The sequence below is a fragment of the Asterias amurensis genome, chromosome 1 (genome assembly GCF_032118995.1).
Source record: "Asterias amurensis chromosome 1, ASM3211899v1".
In the NCBI taxonomy this organism is placed as follows: Eukaryota; Metazoa; Echinodermata; class Asteroidea; order Forcipulatida; family Asteriidae; genus Asterias; species Asterias amurensis.
In genome coordinates this window covers 35,024,185-35,039,671 of record NC_092648.1, presented here as the reverse complement: position 1 = coordinate 35,039,671, position 15,487 = coordinate 35,024,185, and the positions used below count along the sequence as shown (strand labels likewise).

The following is a 15,487-nucleotide window of genomic DNA, read 5'->3' as shown; positions in this document are numbered from 1 at the left end:
CGTTTGAAGGTATAGAGAGGTTTCGTTCACGTCAGCCGTGTGTTGGATTTTGTTTCGCAAAATATAGGTATAGGGCGCTTGCATTCATCATGAGTGTTTTTCCGACAAGCATGACCGATAGAGAACACGTGTTTTATACATTGCACTTTCTCATCGTTTGCTTGCAAATGACTAACAATTTTCTATCAATATCAAGGACGATACCAGTGAAAGTGATTCCGTTGGAAATGTTTTTTATCTGGGACAAAAAGACAACTAAAATTCTGCCAAACAGAAGGTCTAACCGTTTGACTACTGTTGCTGAACGTGTGTGCAAAGTATGATAGTCGCGCACAGGCGCGTCACGTGAAAGTGTCGACGTATCGGTATATTTATAGACTTGCGAAACCATTATCCATTGAAGTCTTCCTAAGAAATAGGCACATAAAGGTGCTCGCTCAAACAACAATTGAACAGGAATCATCTGAACGTCGGGACTGACGGCTCCGGAACACACCGCCCTCTATTGAAACTGTTTGCAATACTTTAATTTCAGCCTTAATCTTATTCACTGCATTAACCAGTTATTCTGGCGGAAAACGGCTAGTTCTCATTCGTCACCACACCCCCTTCCCTCCCAGCCTGCCCCTTCCACCTTTTCATGTTTTTCAAACCTGATCAGTCAATCAAAATGTGCTACCCCAACACGATATGGTACAACCACCGTATGCCCTTTTCAACTCGAGCCTATAGTGCGAAATCAGTCACCGGTGACCGAGGCATAACATGCAGTATTCTGCAGTATGAAAAGGAAAAAAAAAAATGCTCAGGACGAAAATGTTTTAATTACAACCATGGAGGAAGAATGTCGAGGTAAATTAGCATGAACCAGGCCTCGGCGGGTTTAAACCACTAGTTGAAAACCGATTCAACACAATTTGATTCCCATTCGTAAATGGGTCATTCCGTGTCAGACCAACACACTTTTTTACCTCATGTCTTCCGATTTTGATAAAAATTGCTGTGCGTGTAGGTCCTTATATGAGCAATGAATGCACACCAATTTTTAGCCCGATCCGACTTACCATAATGGTCAGGACAGAAACCACTAAGATCTGACATTTTTAGGGTAAAATACCACCTTTTTGGTAAAAATATGCCATAACCATGTCAATTCTCATCACATATACGCAAATTTGGTGCCAAAATGATGAGAATTACTTGCTCAAATCAATTCTATTGTCAAAAATAAATTTCCTGAAATGTAGGTCACTGTAATCTTTAATATGTTATCGTGACCTTTGACCCAGTTTTTGAAATAATGTATCATTCCAAAAATCAACGAAATAAAAATCACTTGATAGAGCATGTCTTCCTCTATCAGAATCCACTAAGAAACAGTTGGGCTCTTCATAATTTACAACTTTATGACTATTTTTGTACAAGTCACCGTGATCTTTTATGTTATCGTGACGTTTGACCCAATTTTTGAAACAATGCATCATTCCAAAAATCAACGAAAAAAAAATCACTTGAATCAACCAAGAAACAACTGGGCTCTTCAAACTTTACAATTTATGACTATTTTTGCACAGTTGTTAGGTTACAAATTAGTAAATTTATGTACTTTACATAATAAATCCACCAACAAAACTCACTCTTCTGTTTCTAAAGTTACTAAAAGTGTTCATGGTTGCAATTTTTTTTTTTTCTTGTTGAGGGCTGATGTGGTTTAACCAGAATCAGAATTTAAATTATCAGCAGTGACGCACCCAGGATTTACTATTTTGGGGGGTGGGCCATATTTTCAAAAAAAAATTCCTTTCAAAGATTGTAAAACAAAAACTCAAAACAAATCAAACAAACAAATTGAATACCTTGGAGGGGCTGGGATCAATCCCCCAGACCCGTCTCCCCCCCCCCCCCACCCTTTTTCGGGAGCACCACTGTGCTTATTAGTGATCCCAGTTAGAGATTACATCAAAGTTGAGCTGGCTTCGGGGGGTTTTCCTTGCATACTTTTGTGCAGTATTTCCATATTGTGTTCTATTTTGGTCATTGGTCATTTTTGGTCATTTTATCTCCTATTTATCTCCTAGTTTTTCTCCTATTTTGTTTACGTATTTTAGGCATGTTCTTACTGTATTTTTATCCGAATAAATTCAATCAATCAATCAATCTTTGTTTTCATTGGCTCGAGAACAAGATAATAATAGTTTAATTATGTAATCTTCTATGGACAATCCAGGGAATGTAATCGCAACTTGCCAAGCTATTTATCAGATATAATAAACAGTAACATTAACAATTCTGGTTTTAATGTACGCCACCGTGACATAGATTCATATACATAGGATTTAGCAACTTTCGCTGCTGTGGAAAAGTATTACAAGTCCATGTACACCAATCACTCAATGATGTCCCCTCAGGGCCTACTGCGCAGTCAGGTCTTGTATTTGTTTCGTTTTGACGGAATTAGAAATGAATAGCGCCTAGAAACATTTGCAACTGTGGAAATTTGTGTATTTTTGTTGTAAACAAGTTGTAAAGAAGTCTCTGAATCGGGAGCTTGACATATCCTCTAATAATAAGGATAACAAGGTTAAAGTCTATTCGGGTTATTTTGAGCGTCTGTTTTTCTGATGAACAGATAACTTGGAATCGCTACTTTATAGAGACAGGGGGTCAACCAAAAAGGTAAAACAAAACGTCAGAGGGTGAGAATTCTAAAGCTAGGACTGGAGAAATGTTCATAAAGACAGAACAAAAGATATCTTAACATTGATGTAACAAACACAATGTGTGTGTTTTTGATCATATTTAGAATGTGCATCATGGAAACATTTCGTAATTTCGTAGGCGCCATCAAGACGTTAACAGACAACAATATTCGCATTTCCAAAAATATTCCACAAAAGGCAGATTGGCATTTTAACGGAAATCAGATAAATGCGGGTAAGTGTGTTATTGAAGTTGTTATCTTTGAAAAAACGAAACTTTACCACTCGACCAAACGTCAATGATTTTAACGCTTCATTTAATTCAACCGGAAAATCTGCTCATTTATTATCTCTTCTCTCGCAATTCGTATTTACCACTGGGCAAGTACAGCAAACCAACCTACCCTGCGTTGTATGTATATTATCCATTGAACAATTATCGCTTTTACAACCTCGTTTTCCATTCTACTCTTATTTCACATTACTTTTACTAAGACTCTTGTTGACGTAGTGTGCTATTTGGCAGTAGTACAAGGCTAATGTGCACACTGTAGCTACAAGCCTATAAGTTTATTACTACAAGTGAAGTATCTCATTATTTTTTTTTGCACAAGTATTGCCCATTTTTGTTTATATCAAGCAGGCACAGCAGCCATACTCATAATACTTTTTGTAATTTCATTTAGTTTTTATAAAACCTTCCAGCAAAGGACACGCTGCTAAAATATCATGAAAACAACTCCACCAAATGCCGTGGCGTTAACTTGAACAACAACTCGCTGGCAGCCGCAACGCTCGCCTTGTATAGATATAGGTAGGTCGCAATACTAGTAAGTTCGCGACCAAAAGTAATTGGTTACTGCAATGCAAATTAGCGCTTGGGACCAAAAGTTACTGGGTCCGACCCAAAATGATAATTTTTCGACCAGCGATCAAACGTGATTGGCCAAACATGCTTTACATACAGGCGTGGCCTATACTGCAACGCTAAAAACCATGGGTAAATAATACGTGTAGTTGGCAAGGTCAAAGTGCATGCACAGAAAACTTTATATAATGGGAAACTTTAGACTGCCAATCACCAAGAGAGGGCGCTCTTCACCAGGTAGTGTCAACAACTTAGGAATAGGAGAAGCATGAGTGACGGTCACTGACAGCAAATACCTTGTGTTTTGCGTGTTTTTGATTTTGTATTTTAGATTTAGCCAAACTGTATTTTGTTTTTCATAACACATTGCCAGCATAAACCAAACTGTTCTGGAACAGGACGTACTGGACACGAGTCGCTGTGTGCATGAGTTTTCGGGAGTGTTTCTTTTAGGGTAATTAGCAAAAATTCCAAAATGCTGACCTACCAAAAACTGAGAAGAAATCTGAAGTTTAGTTGTATGACAATGTATCTGATTTAATTTTCAAGAGGTTGAGAGACTTCTAAATATTTTTTGAGTATTTTTGAATTTTTAGCATTTACCATTGTTTGCTATAGGAGTTGTGCACCCTTACCTGGTAGGTCTGCTGCCCTCTAGTGGCAGAGCTTTCAAAAAGTCTCCCATTCACGAGCTATTATATGTGTGTATTATTTACATGCACATGTATAATAGGCTGTTTTACGTACGCAATTTATATACGTGTACAGACAGTTGTTTAACGTTAAACAACAATATACGTTGGAAACTTGTAAATACTAAATTATCTTAATAAGATTTCAGCGGGATAATTCTAGAACATTCATAGATTCTTAACAACTGTTAACAAAAAACACAATGTCCACAGATTTACAATAAACTTACACAGTTTGAAGATTATAATGACAGTAGAAAGCTTCCCTTGAAATTTTACTTACTGGGGTGCTGTAGTTTTGAGAAATGAGTAAACGTAATAATTTTCGTCACAGTTTTAGCATGTAAAAACGTATTAACCATTTATGCTATGGTTTTGGTATGATATCATAACTGGCTAAGGGGATTTTACATCCTTAAATGATTTTGGTTTCATGTGACCAAAATTATTTTGTGACTTGTTTTACTCATTTCTCAACAACTTCACAACCTTAGTAATATTTGAAGGGAAGCTTTCCACTATCATCATCTTCAAACCCTGTAAGTTTAATGTAAATCTGTGGACATTTTGAAAAAGTACCCGAATCCTTTAAGGATTAAAGTAATAATTATTCGTTGGCATTACATGTAAGTATTGTTGAAGACTGTGTCGTGAATACTGCTAAATATGTAAGTTCCAAGCACAACAAAATGCGATAAACTCTCGGATACCATTTTATTTGACAGCTCTATTTTAAGCAAAGATTCGGGCTAACAATCTCTGGGAAAAAAAAGCACTTTTCGTCACAATACCCACAGCAGACAGAAATATAAGCTGCAATAAAATGTTTGTTTTATGATGCATATTAAATTTAATGGCTATTTCCTGTTCAAGTAAACGCATCACCGAACTTTAGGACATAATTTTATACCGGGTGAAACATCCATTGATTCGCTTGGCGTCAGACCAGGCCACTTCAAAAAGTAAAAAGCAGCGAAAACGGATAAACATGCGGGCATGCAAAACTGTCGCTTTTACCAAGCAATGATTCATTCTTATTTAGACTGGTAGAGTTTTCACTGTGTGTTTTTATACCTAAATTGTTTTATACTATCAACAGCTCTCCCTTGCTCGTTACCGAGTGGACTTTTATGCCAACAATTATTTTGAGTAGAGGTCAAAAGGAGGTTGTTCATTGGCCAATACCGGGCCGCGCGTACAAATCTGTGCGTCTCGATTGTTTCGTCACCATTTTTCCTCTAAGATGGCGGCTGGATGACGTCAATGCATAAGGTCTATAGGGAGGTATATCCAATGCCTTTAAACTTCACCGACTCTCAACTCATATTATTCATTTGTCAAAGATACTGTTCCCACATTGCCACGATTCTCCACTTGATGCGTTATACTGCCTCACTGATTGAATATTCAGGCTGTCCAGGCTATGGAGGACCAAACCTCTTGATATAATCTGTGAAACATGCACAATGTGATAGCCATCATCAGCTACTAGACGAAAGGACTGTTAAGCAAATTTAATGAAAGTAATCGCCTTTTATCATGTGATGCCTGCCATAAACTGTCACCCTTACAGTGAGAAATTATTCACAGAATTATTCTCATTTTTTCAATGAGACTTTTACATACATCGGGAATAAATTGTTATTCCATCAGTGTCAAAAAAACAAACAGCCCGGAACACCTTTTATTTTTGTTCGTATTTTTACTTGTAATGACTTCTTCCTCTTCTTCTCCTTCTTCTTCTTCTTCTGAATCTTCCTTGTCCGCTAACAAAAACATTTTTATCCAATCTCGTATGAACTTGAAACTTCGCACATAGTTAGAAATTGATTAGGAGAGGGAACCGTTTGAGTTACGTCATGATGACGTTTTAAACTCTTGAGTTATGAAAATTCGAAGTTTATTATTTCAAAAAATCTAAACAAGGATCTCTTACAATCGATATATCATTGGAAAGGTCATTAAAAACTCCGTAAACGCGCAATAGACATGACCCCATTTTGACCTTGTCTTCTGGTTCAAAACAACTACGAAATTCCCCATTGGTTGTGCGTAAAGATTTTACACGTACAGCACGTGTACAACATGTGTGTAGCGTATGAAGTATGTTGATTCACGCTCCAATGATTGCGACATGATGTGAGCTTGTGTTTAGTCTTTGTTTGGGGCGTTTTCAACATGCACTTTCCTTTCGGTTAGTTAGTCTCTTCTACAGTCGTCAATATTTCATAAGTTCATATTTCCTCAACCACATAAGCTATTTTGACAATCTATACATCATATGGATGGGATTTACAAACTTCACAAAAATGAATATGTTGGTGATTCTCAATGTCTAGTATACTTCTTCTTCTTCTTCTTCTTCTTCTTCTTCTTCTTCTTCTTCTCTACGTCCCTTATCCGCTAACAAAACCATCTTTCCAAAACTCGTAAGAACTTGAAACTTCACACATGGTTAGATGTTCACCATGAGAATAAAAATGTGAAGTGACGTCATGATGACTTATGAAAATTCAAAGTTTATTATTTCAAAAAATCATAACTTTTAAGCTACTTGAGGCATTCTTACAATCAATACATCATCGGCACCGGCATACGCACTAACGCCTCACAGATGACACTATTTTGACCATGTCTTCCGGTTCAAAATTTAAGTTGGAAAATTCCACCATTGGTCGTGCGTAAAGATTTTACACACACAACACGTGTAGAGTCACGCTTCAATGCTCATCAATAGAGCGCAATGCTTCGCGTATAATAGTCTTCGTTCAAGGCGTTTTCAACATACAGTTCCTGAAATCGTATGACCTCATCTTGCGGTCGTACCGGAAGGTCAAACTTTGCCTTTGTGTATTTTGTTATCAAAACAGTTTTTGGTCATAACTCAAGATTAATATTGAATTCCGATAGACTCTAAAATGTATTTCTATGCTGATGACACAGCTATATTTACTCGTGCTAAATTTAATGGTCTTATTAACAGAGCCCTAAACGCAGATATGATTGAAGTTTCCACATGGCTGCAGACTAATTTTTTAACGTCTAAAAGCAGTGAACACTATTGGTAATTATCAAAGACTAGCCTTCACAGTTGGTGTACCTCAACATATGCATAAAATAAAAAACCTGTGAAAATTTGAGCTCAATCGGTCATCGAAGTTGCGAGATATTAATGAAAGAAAACACACCCTTGCCACACGAAGTTATGTGCGTATAGATGGTTGATTTCGAGACCTCAAGTTCTTAATCTGAGGTATCGAAATCAAATTCGTGGAAAATTATTTCTTTCTCGAAAACTATGGCACTTCAGAGGGAGCCGTTTCTCACAATGTTTTATACATCAACCTCTCCCCATTACTCGTCACCAAGAAAGGTTTTATTATAATAATTATTTTGAGTAATTACCAATAGTGTCCACTGCCTTTAATACAAGCAAACCTAAAAGTATGTTATTTGGTACTCAAGCTAAACTTCGCCGTATTGAAGAAAGTTTACATGTGAAGATCGGTGACAATACCATTGACAATGTTGATCATTTTAAGTACTTGGGTGTCTGGCTAGATCAATCTTTATCTTGGAGTGTGCACATTGAGAAAATTACTAAGACTGAATAAACGTGTGGGGGTTCTCCGGATGATAAGAAGTGTTCTTCCCCAACATACTTAAAACCTGTTGTACAAAACTCTGATTCTACCCCATTTTGATTATTGTGATGGTGTTTGGAGCAACTCGGCCAACGTTTTTCTTTCAAAACTTGATATAATCCAAAACAGTGCTGCTAAAGCTATACTTTTCCTCCCCCGGACAACTTCCACACACACTATTTTATCTACTCTTGGCTGGGAGTCTTTAAGTGCCAGGAGAAATTTTCACTTAAAGGCACCTGGAAATAGGATTTTTTTCTTTTAAACATAAGAGTATATGTTTATTAACAATAAAACAATTTTTTGAGTAATTGTTTGTCACGATTTATATGTTAAAAAAAATAATTAAGTGCTTGGGGGATTGACTCCGCCTACCCCTTTTGTGACGTAGGAAAAGGAAGACTTTGCCTCGATCAAAATAGACCCCCCCTCGATGCGTAGATAAACACACGTGCAAAAGTACATGTAATTCTAAGACGTGAGTTTGTACGCTGCGAAAAAGGTTTTTTTCTGGCATTTTTACGGCAATGCCGACCAGGTGTATTGCTGCTGGATGCAGCAAAACAACTAAAGATGGGGTCAGTCTTCATCTGTTTCCTGCAGATCCAAAGTATAGGTGGTTGTGGGCTGCGAAAGTCAGATTAACTAGAGCAAAGTGGTCCGGTCCGACGTCTTTTTCAGCGCTGCATCGAACACTTAGAGCCGTCGTGCTTCGAATCCGGGATACACAACTCATTTGACATGACGAGAAGAGCCATTCTTAAACACGACGCCGTCCCAACAATTTTTCTAGCTAGTGGGAAGACGAAGAAGGTATCTGAAAGACGTGACGAACTCAGAGGAGCATTTGCTAAACGTGAAAAAAATTCGGGTAAGTTTGAACTTTGAGGGTATGTATTTAGCTGTGACACGATTTTTTGTTGGTACCGCATGCGATTCACCGAGCGTGCAGGTCCTATGGTGACCGTCCGCCCATTATACAGCAGCCATAGTGCGTGCGTGCAGTCTGCTCCGTGGCCGTATTTCTATAATAATACGTACATCTTATAGCTAAATAAAAATAGCAGCAATAGCTTTTGTAAAAACCACTAGGCGTTCAACATGTTCAAGTTTCAATGTACGTATATGTGTGTAAAATCGTGTCTAAATTTGTTTTGATGTGCCATGTTCCCAGACGTAATGTACGGGGGCCCGACTACAAATTTTCTCTCCAAATATCGCGCCTTGAAATACGTCACGAACAGTGCCCTCTCGGGTCGGGGCCTACTCGTAAATTTGTAAATACAATCAAAACTAAGATTTTTAAACCTTAGTCAAGTTTTTATTCACATTCCTCTCATAAAAACACATATTTTAGTGACAAAAGCTTTATTAAAAAAAAAAATACCACTTCCAGGTGACTTTAAACATTTTGGTATATAAAAGTCTTACTTTATGTTTTTAATTATGCCGCCACTGCCCACTCATACAGCACCAGATCTGGTTCACAAGGTAATTTAGTTCCCCCCACTACTTAAAACCAACTCAGGTAAGCGTAAATTTTCTGCTCGTGGGGTGAACTCATTCAACCAAATCCCCCCTTACACTGAAAAATCCCTTGTCATGCACTATAGCAAGTTTTAAAGTTCAATACAAAAGTTTGTTTTTTTAATACATGGGGCTTGTGGTGTTTTTCCTGGCTGGACCAGAATTTTAATCATTGTCTATATTGTATATTTTGCTTGTTGTAAAGTTTTTGTGCTGTTGAATGTTGTGGTTTAATTATCCATAGTCTTCATTTAAATTTTGCTGTTTTTCTATCTTTAATATTATTTCTGTTTTTATAAAAAAAAAATTATATTAATACAATTTTTAAATTTTAATGTGTTGTAGTTGCTGGGCACCTCTGAAAAATAGTGTTTCACTGAGAGGTTTATTTTGCTTATCATTAACTGCGGGAAAACAGTCATAAACGGATGGTAATTTTGTACTGGCTGCCTGCTTCTACAATACATTTGCATTTAAAATGTCAGGCCATTAAACCACTATGTTATTTTAACGTCTCAAGTGAACTGACGTATGTGGGGGAGTGGAGGAACGGTCCTCATCTACTAAAAAAGGAACATCATCCGTGAAAAAAACATATAAAACAATCCACACAATGACATTAAACTATAAAAGATACATCTGCGGGTAGCAGAGAATATATTGGAATACCAACCTGTTGTTAGTTTAGACATGTCCTCATTTAGCAAATCAATGAATACACTTTCTAATCTGTTTGTGCATATAAACTATAATCTAAGTATTTTGAGTTTTGCGTTGTTGTTGTTATTGTATTTCTCCCTTTGCAGGAATAAGGAATTCGGGCCGGTTTTTCTATTCTTTGCCTACCACCAGGCTGTAGTTCATGTCTACATTCCTGAAGTTGTAAGGGTAAGGTCTGATTCTTTGGCTCCAAGAACACGGAGTATTACTGTGTGTGATTACAAACTACATGTATAAAATGGGTTGTTTTAAAAAACCCTCGACCCCCACGACCCACGGCCCCCTCGACCCTCGACTTTTGCGCGATCTTTTTTTCTGCAACCGAAATTACCACAGTTCACAACCTCAGCCAATCACGCACACAATTTTGTATGCTGACGTCGACTACCATGCCTCGCACATCACAACAACACAGCCTACGAAGCGACACACCATACACACGTAGAAGCAAACTTCGCGTGATTGGCTGCTGAGATCGGGCCTGTGGCAATTTGTACAAATAAAAAACCGCGGCATTTCCACCTGTGTCTCTTTGCCGATCCGAGATTATTAACCGAACTGGGAATCTGCGTGTACCGCCCGAATACGATTACGGCCAACTCATTACGTGATGATCAGGCAGACCCATTTCGGCCGATCGTTCCCGTCCTGTGTACTATTCCTCCATGATACTACTAGTTGCTCTACGCGGAGCTCAAGGTTGTAGACCCGACCGACCAAAATGGCCACACGGACGTGTTTGGGGCAGTCAGTGCGCACCGTTCGGAAAATTCCTTTCTTTCATTTGCAGCGTATGCAAGACAGTTGCAGTTTTGCATATATGATGAGCTTGGAGGGCACATTTTCAAAAAATCATATCGTGAAAACCCAGCCATGTAAAAATATAACAACGTGACAGTATGAACGGGGAATGCTTAATCGTAATGACAAAAACCATAGGTGAATTTTTAATTGTTCAGAAATAAGAAATTTCGGACTATAAAATGATCATCGTTGTACACAAAATAACGGTCTCCGAAAAAGTCCCTTTTGTAGCATTTAACAAAATCGTGCAGACAAACCTTAATCATGTGTGTTCAGGTACATCATTCATCTACTCAGCCGCTATTGTCGTTGTTTCTGAATCCACTCGAAACAGTCGGGGCACCCTAAGTATCCGTCGCCGTCAGCGCGGACTTTCTCGGTAAAAAAATCCGCCATTCTCAATGGTATAATGTGAGCCCGAACGTGATTGGTCAGAATGTGCATCAAGCGTGCCAACTGACTAATCAGCTTCTACGTACAGTCCGTGCGCAGAGTGCGAGATAATTAACAAATTTTCCAGGTTTCATTTGCAGTCGCGCGGCGCACTCGAACCCTTTGAGATTTCGCGTGACAGCGCGAGAACTCGGAGACGATGTGCAAAATTGGCTCCCCGTCCCAGCAAGAGGGCAGTGTGTTGGGTCAAGCATGGAGTGGTAAGTTTCTTGTGGGGTCCCCAATCGGTGTGCACGTGACGTGCGGAAGCGGAGAGTAAATACTCCCAATTCTGTGTGGCTGATGCAGATAAATATATTATAACCGCAGTCTCAGACTTGAAATCAAGTCTATTCGTGGAAGGAAGTTGCGTCGCTGACTCATCACACACTGTGAATTCTAAATCGGGGACTTAAAAATGCCAAGTCAGATTTTTGGCCGATTGGACCCAAAACTTTTGATTTAAAATTCAATATGCATTTTGATGGGGGTCGAGAAAGTTACAAGCTTTCATTTGAACCATTGCTCGAAAGAGTCCGCCAATTATTAGTAGCAGTGAAATAAAGTGCTCAAAATTAGTTTTTAATATATCACGTGACCAATTCTTATGTGTTTGATAAGAAACGTTTTTAATTTTTGTCATGGTTCCTGACCATTAAAAGTAAAAGTTAAACTTTTTTCCTTAGAGCGGGTGATACTCTTTGAAATACCATTCACTTAAGTAAATATATTTTTTTAATGTTTGGGGCCAAAAAAACTGACATAGCATCTTTAATTCTTACTCGGCCGTAAAGCGATATTTTATGAATTCGGAATGGGGACATTCTTCGAACACGGGGCGGGCGTCGAGGGGTCGTGTGGGTCGAGGGGGTCGAGGGGGTTTAAAAACAACCCGTATATTGTTAAGCCCCTACAAAAATGTCACAACTAAAGGCCATTTAGGGACAGGTATACAATGAAAATAAAGGACAATTATTGGCTAGATGAGGAGGAGTCTAGTACATATAAATGGTGTGAACGGTAACGTGGGGCAAGGGAGGTATTCTACAGGGTATATTCAAAAACAATAAATGACAATATTCCTTTTACCGATTATAAATACAATGTCACATTGTATTTATAATCGGTAAGGAATATTGTCATTTATTGTCTTTTGATAAAATTGTTGAGCGTGCACATAGTTGTGAAATTTCGCCTCCCCTCCTCACATTCTCTCTCGCGTTCTCCAACTCAAGGAATTGGTGTTCGTTTCTGGAATTGAGCTTTATATTGGGGAAGGGTATATTTGGCAATGATGGTACTTTGCATGATAGGGGTTTTCGTGATATTTTACGATTGTGTTGATCGAGCTGGCCTTACGCATTATCCGTATAAATGTGGATTATTTTTCGCCCCTTTTACGCATAGTTTTAATTAAATCGGCTTTTGTTATTGTATTAATTTTATTCAATGCACTGAGTATTTCCTCGCTAAGACGGCTGTAAAGCGGATAATAGTCGAGTGTCGTCACATTGCCGACAAGTCGGGCGGTATTTGTCACAGAGCCAATCAGACAATTGTATAACACGATGAATTTGGAATCAGCAAATTCATAGTCGGATCATGGAGGAAGGAAGAGAAGGAGTTCGAACGACTCGCAAAACCGCAGAGTAACAAAACAATACCCTGACAATGCCCCGGTCTGACCAGTGGAAAAAGATAGGAGACCTCCAGCTGGACGGCCAATTAACAAGCAGGATTAGATCTCTTTTGTACAGAACGTGCGGTACCGCCGCTCTGCACCGTTGCCTTCGTGTAAAGTTGAATCATTGGAGACAAGAATTGTGAATATACACGTTTTCATTTACCGTTTGTGGTGTTTCGCTGAAACATCATGGCATATTTTTACGTATTTTGTGACTTTCCGGTCAATGGCGGTGGATCAAAATTTGGGTATAGGCACACGAGGGTGGTTGGTATTCAATTGTGTCAATCGTTAAGGTGTACAGTAGCGTCCAAAAATGTTATCGCGTCTCAAAAAGTAGTTTTTCCTCTGTTATATCCATACGACATACGGCGCCATAGTTTGGCGAAGAACCAAGTGCGCACGCGCAAATTCACACACGCCAGGTCGCCAATTGTTTGTGTAAGGTATGTGGGTGATTACGAGGTGTCGTTAAACGATGCGGTACCGCGGGTTCGACTTTTGAAGTCCATTCGTTCGAGCTCCTTCTCTTCCTTCCTCCATGGTCGGATGTACTCAACTAACTGCTCGCCAGAGTCCTCTCCCCCTCAACAAGACGGCTCGGAAACCATTTAAAGACAAAGTCAATTTCTGCAAAATTGCATTGAAAATAGATACATTTAATTGATTGGTTGCTATGATTGTATAATTTGTTGCTTTGTTTTCAATAACGTTTACACGATTAGAATCTTGAATCATCGAGATTTATCGAGCGTACGTCCTTCGACGCATACAAAGTTGTCGGAGCACCAAATAAAGCGAGTTTTCGGAACATGCTGTGCAACAGATATCTAATCTACTGTTTTTACCACCACTTTGGGGGAGTAACAGAGCGTCGGTCTCATACGTTTTTAGTTTATTATCATATCAGTTCATTGTCATGTAAACTTTCTGGTTCTGGTCAACATCTGCCGGTTATAATATCTCTGGAACCCAAACTAAATAGAAACGGTAATAACTCCCACATCCTCTTACTAATTTCACTTTTAGAAAACATTTGCCTTGTTATTTTGTCCAGTCTGGTTAATTTTGTTTGGACAAATTCCTTAAAATGAACCCGATACAGAATATTGCAATTTCTGCGTGTATACTTTCAATGTATGGGGATGACATGGACTGTGCCACCAATGGTACAGAGGTAAATGGAACAAATAAAGTTACTAGCAACAGTGGGTTGCTGTTTGATGCGTTTAAAAAATGCTGGAAAGTTGGGTAGGCCTACATGAGTGACTTATTTATAATAAACTACGGTGGCTGATCTCCGCCAACAACTAAACACCTTTTCAGTAGAGCGTTATTATACAAATATTGACTGCTTCGAGTGCTATGGTTAAAACTATGACTCCCGAGGTGATCCCCGGAGCGTTCTATTTTCCCGAGGCGAAGCCGAGGGAAAATAGAACGCTCCGGGGATCACCGAGGGAGTCATAGTTTTTAACCATTGCACGAGTAAAAGCAGTCAATATTTGTTTTATAACACCCCAAACATTTCTAAATACTGTACTATTATTATTAAGTTACAGACCTGAATGCTACAATCCACGGACGACGCGAATACAGATTGCAAACACTTCTACTTACTGTGTTGCATGTAGTGTCGTGCAATCCGAAATGGTTACAGACTATTAATTTATCATCCTCGTACACGCAACGGACGTCTGGGTACTGCACGCCGTGTGCTAGTCTGTCGGACTAGCGCACGGCGCCGTGTGCTAGTCTTCGGACTAGCGCATGGCAAACCGACGCACTATCACACGGCCGTCGTCTAGCAAAACTAAGACATGTCATGTGACGCGCTCTAAACCAATGAGCAGGCAGAATACTTGCAAGGGGTGTTATAAACGCCCTATAGGGCGTTTATAACGCCCTATAGGGCGTTATTACGCCCTAATAGGGCGTTATAACGCCGTAAAATTAGAGCGTTATAACGCCCTATTTCTCAATTAGGGCGTTATAACGCCGTAATTTAGGGCGTTATAACGCCGTATAGGGCGTTATTACGCTTTTAAGCCCTAATAGGGCGTTTAGGGCGTTATAACGCCGTAAAATAGGGCGTTATAACGCCCAACTGAAACAGTGTTTATTTGTTGGCGGAGATCAGCCACCGTAATAAACACATCTGTAACAGACGCATGTTTTTTTTGTTTCTCAAAAAGCCTTAATATTGTTTTTTTTCAGAATTGACTATAAGAGAAACAAGATGGCCGCTCTTCCCTTTTCCCTGCCCGGGGAAATACTTTTTAATTTTCGAGGCACCACGAAAAGCCGAATTAGCGTGATTACTTGCGGATACCCCAACCGAGTGTGCTGGTGTAAATTTGAACTCCATTACTGATATATTTTGGCGGTAATCGACGATTACCCAGACAGCCACACAT

The 15,487-nt window shown here is 39.0% G+C and overlaps 1 pseudogene; it reads left to right on the top strand.

Annotated features, from left to right (window-relative positions):
* The first annotated feature begins 833 nt into the window (after positions 1–833).
* Positions 834–15,487, top strand: part of LOC139944362 (cholesterol 24-hydroxylase-like) — a 28,186-nt pseudogene continuing 13,532 nt past the window's right edge.